The sequence below is a fragment of the Mustela putorius genome, unplaced genomic scaffold (assembly GCF_011764305.1).
Source record: "Mustela putorius furo isolate JIRA1106 unplaced genomic scaffold, ASM1176430v1.1 tig00000721_pilon_pilon_pilon, whole genome shotgun sequence".
Classification (NCBI taxonomy): Eukaryota; Metazoa; Chordata; class Mammalia; order Carnivora; family Mustelidae; genus Mustela; species Mustela putorius.
Genome location: NW_025421456.1, coordinates 3,081,233 through 3,086,161, shown reverse-complemented (window position 1 = coordinate 3,086,161; position 4,929 = coordinate 3,081,233). Strand labels below are relative to the sequence as shown.

General features: G+C 34.8%; 1 non-coding gene across 1 annotated transcript; it reads left to right on the top strand.

The window, feature by feature from the left end:
- The first annotated feature begins 2,494 nt into the window (after positions 1-2,494).
- Positions 2,495-2,599, top strand: LOC123393043. Its single transcript, XR_006607745.1, has one exon. It is a non-coding gene; the product is annotated as a U6 spliceosomal RNA (small nuclear RNA).
- The last annotated feature ends 2,330 nt before the right edge of the window (positions 2,600-4,929 follow it).

Sequence of the window (4,929 nt, the reverse complement as noted above, 5' to 3'; positions counted from 1 at the left end):
ACCAGCATTGATACAGGCTGAAGAGTCTGAAGATAAGAAACCCCCATTAGCCTTTCGAGTATTCATTGCCTAGAGGACCATAACACAATAAACTGGATCGTTTAAAACAACAAAAGTTATTGCCTCAGAGTTGGGGAGTCTAGAAGTCTGCACCTATACTCCCTTTGAAACTTGTAAGGGAATCCCTTGCCTCTTTTTAGCTTCTGGTGGTTTGTAGCCAATCTTTTGTGTTGGAACTACATACCTCCAATCTCTGCTTTTGTTGTCAGTGGCATTCTCTCTCAGTCATGTTCTCATAAGGACATCAGCCCCCACTGGAGTAGGGCTCCACTCAATTCAAGTATGACCTCATGTAATGAGTTAATAGTTACATTTACAACTATCCTATTTCCAAATAAGGTCACATTCTGAGGTACTGAGGATCAGAACTTCAACCTATCTTATTTGAGGGGACACAATTCAACCTGTAACACTTAGTAAGATCCACCAAAACTTAAAGTTATCCTCTGCAGCCCTGCCAGATGTCTTAATCTCTATGTTAAGGATACATGGGCTAAAGTGCTAATACTTTACTCCTAGTTTATTTTTCATATATGAAGGGACAAGCTCTTCCTGTCCAAGTTCTGAAGTAATCAAGAAGTGATATAAAGGAGTTGGTTAGCATTTGGAGGTAAACCTTAATTATTATTATTTTTTTAAACCTGGTAAGGGCAGGGCTAGAGAACATAGTTTCTATCTATGTGCATATGGGCTTCCTAATAGTGCAGCCCAGGATTCAATGTACCCTTCTGGGGCCAGGGTAGCCAGGTCATAGATACATCACTGATCTACAGAAGCACCTAAGTTTGAACTTAACCCTGGTTATTTTGCCAGAAGATACAAATGACAGATGCCTACTACTATGGGCAGTCAAGATTGAACTTGTGATAAAACTCTTTTTATCGAATTCTGTGAAGATTGTAGTGGTGGAAGAGGCGTAGCTTTTAGATCTTCCTAAATTCCAACATAAGAAATACAGTGAAATGGGGGGAAAAAAAGTAAAAAGAAAAATGGATAGCATTTACAAGAAAACTAGGTGACAAGGTACTCCAGGAACACCAAAATGCAAACCAGCAAGAACCACAAGACCAACACATGCTCAGTATCTGTTTAGGAGAAAACATAGAGAAGCCATGGAATGACTGACAACCTGACAGTAGGAGACCCCAAAATGGCCACTCATGGGGAGGCACAGTGGCCAGTGAGAGCAATAGCAGAAATGAGAGGGATCTGTCCCTAGATTAGCAGATGAGGCAAGGGGCCCTGCAGTAAGCCAGCTGACGTTTTAGCAGCATCACCTTCCCACCCTCCAAGGAGCTCACACTCAGGCAAAATAGGGGAGGCTAAATCAATATTCATTAGCAAGGAACAACATAGATTAAAGAAAGTGGGCCAGATAAATAGAGTAAACAAAACAAAACAAAACAAAACAAAAAAACAAAACCAAAACCAAAAACTACTCAGAAAAATCACCTTAAAAAGTTTTTTTTTTTCAAAAAGGGGGTACCTGGGTGGCTCAGTCATTAAGCATCTGCCTTCAGTTCAGGTCATGATCCTAAAGTCCTGGGATAGAGCCCTGCATCCAGCTCCCTGCTCAACCGGAGGCTGCTTCTCCCTCTCCCACTCCTCTACTTGTGTTCCCTCTCTTGCTCTCTATCTGTCAAATAAATAAATAAAGTCTTAAAATTTAAAAAAAAAATTTAACACTGCACAGAAACACAGAGTTGTTAGAACAAATATCCTTTTGATAATCAGGAAAATGAAATTCACATAAAAATGAGTAACAGAAATGTGTCAAGGCCAAAACCCATACAAATACATTATGTGTTTTCAATAAAAAGTCTTATTTGGGAATTTTTCACATCTTGTGAGAATGAATTAAATTACAGTTTTTGTCACCTTAAAATTTCCTGAGAAGGAAAAAATTCAAAATCTTGATAAATTACTTTTAATTTTGACATAATAAAGTATGTAAAAAGAAAGGAAAGTGGGGGATATTGTTAGAAAAAATACTTAAAACATTTTTATTTCATTAATCATCTTCTAATTTGTGAGTGCTAAAATATTATGCTAATTTTTAAAATTATTTTTAGGTGTCTTCTTGATTTTTACTTCTTTTTCTTATGGCAGTATTTGGTTTTGGTCTTGATTTGAGCCAAATACTGACTTTAACTCCTGGCTTGTTAACATTTGGGAAAAATACATATCAGTGCATCTCAATCCTGTAAGGTTTATGGCCTGGATGACAAAAAGAGAACATGGATTCTCAGTGAGTTGCTTATTCCCAAAAGAAGAATGAGAGAAAGAGGCTGGACTGTGAATCCTCAACCTCTACCTCTAGACTCATCAATCAGATTAAGTCTTTATCAGTTATTTATTGCTATTTAGAATCCACTGGAAATTTAGTGGCTTTAAAACAACAACCATTTTATATGTTCACAATACCATGGGTTGTGTCTGCTTCAGCAAAACATAAACTAAAATCAGAACAATACAGAGAAGATTAGCAGGGCTGCTGCACAAGGATGACAGACAAATTCATCAAATATTCTATATTATTGAGGGGTGAGTTCATCAAGAAGATAGAATAGTTATAAATAAATACACAACATCAGCCCACCTAAATATATTAAGCAACTAAATAGTAACAGTTCTGAAGGGAAAAGTTGACAACAGTACAATAGTAGGGGAACTTCAATACCCTACTTTCAGGTATGGATAAATCATCCAGAGAGAACATAAAAAAGAAAATGTTGAACTTGAACCATGTATTGGACCAAATAAACCTAACAGACACATACATTTTTTCATCAGCAGCAGAATACACATTCTTCTCAAGTGCATACAGAACATTCTCCAGGATAGATCATATGGTAGGCTGCAAATCCTGTCTTAGTAAATTAAGAAGATTGAAATCATAGAAAGTATCTTTTCCAACCACAAGAGTATAATCAACAACAAGAGGAAAGTTGGAAATTTACCAAGCATGTGGAAACTAAAGACCACACTCCTCAACAATCCATGGGTCAATCCATGGGTCAAAAAAGAAATAAAAAGTAAATTTAAAAAATGTCAAAACAAATGAAAATGGAAACACATGGGATACTGCACAAGCAGTTCTGAGACGAATGTTTATAGCAATAAATGCATATGCTAAGAAAATGGGAAGATCTCAAACAACCTAACTTTATACCTCCAGGAACTAGAAAAAGAGCAAACTAAACTCAAGTTGGAGAAGGAAGATAACAAAGATTAGAACAGAAACAAATAAAGTATAGATCAGAAAAACACTAGAAAAACCAATGAAACTAATCTGGTTTTTTAAAAATATGAACAAAATTGGGAAACCTTTAGCTAGACCAACTAAGTAAAAAAAAAAAAAAAAAAAAAAAGGGAAACTCAAATAAAATCAGAAACGAAACAGGCGACAGTATAACTGGTATTACAGAAATAAATAGCATCATGAGTGACTACTATGAGTAATTATAGACCAAAAAATTAGATAAATCAGAAGAAATGGATAAATTCCTAGAAACATACAACCTACCAAGACTGAATCAGGGAGAAATAGAAAATCTTAGTAGACCAACAATAAGTAAGAAGATTGCATCGGTAATCAAAAACCTCCAAACACAGGAAAGCCCAAGAGCAGATAGCTTTACTGGTAAGTTTTACCAAATTTTAAAAGAATAATTAACTACAATCTTTTTCAAACCCTTCCAAAAAATTGAACAGGAAGGAACGCTTTCATTCATTTTCACTTTATGATGGCAGCATTATTCTAACACCAAAACCAGATAAGTATACTAAAAACAACAACAAAAACAAAACCCTATAGAACAATATCCCTAATGAATATAAATGCAAAAACTCAACAAAACACAAGTAAACTGAATTCAACAATACATTCAGTGTTTTATTCCTGGGATGCAAGGATGTTTCAACATACACAAATCAATAAATGTGACACACTGCATTAATAAGATAAAAGAGAGAAGCCATGTGATCATTTCAATAGATGCAGGAAAAGCTTCTGACAATACACAACATCTTTTCATGACAAAAACTTCAACAAATCAGATATAGATGAAACCCATCCTAACATCTTAAAAGCCATATGTGACAAACTCACAGCCAACATTATACTCAATGGTGGAAGATTGAAAGCTTTTTCTCTAAGATCAGGAATAAGACCAGGGTGCCCACCCTCACCACTCCCATTTAAAAATCGTACTGGAAGTCCTCCCTAGAGTAATCAGGCAAGATATAGAGACAAAAAACATTCAAATAGGAAAGGAAGAAGTAAAATTATCATGATTTGCAAGTGATATAATCTTGTGTGTAGGAAATCCTAAAAACTCAACCCCAAACTGCCAGAACTAATAAATGAATTCAATCATGTTTCAGGATATAAAATCAACATACAGAAATCAATTATGTTTTTACATGCTAATAACAAAATGTCTGAAAAATAAATAAAGAAAACTATCTCATTCACAATAGCATCAAAAATAATAAAATACTTAGAAATAAATTTAACCAAGGAAGTGAAAGATCCTTACAATGAAAACTACAAAATTTTGATGAAGAAGACACACATGGAATGATCTGTGTTTATGGATAAGCAGAATTAATATTGTTAAAATGTCTATACTACCCCAAACCATCTTTAGATTCAGTGCAATCCCTATCAAAATTGCAATGGCATTTTTCACAGAAATAGGAAAAACAACCCTAAAATTTGTATTAAACCAGAATAGACTCAAATAGCCAAAGAATCTTGAGAAAGAAGAACAAAGATGAAGTCATCACACTTCCTGAATTCAAAGTATACTACAAAGCCCTAGTAATTAAAACAGCATGATATTGGCATAAAAATAGAAACATAGA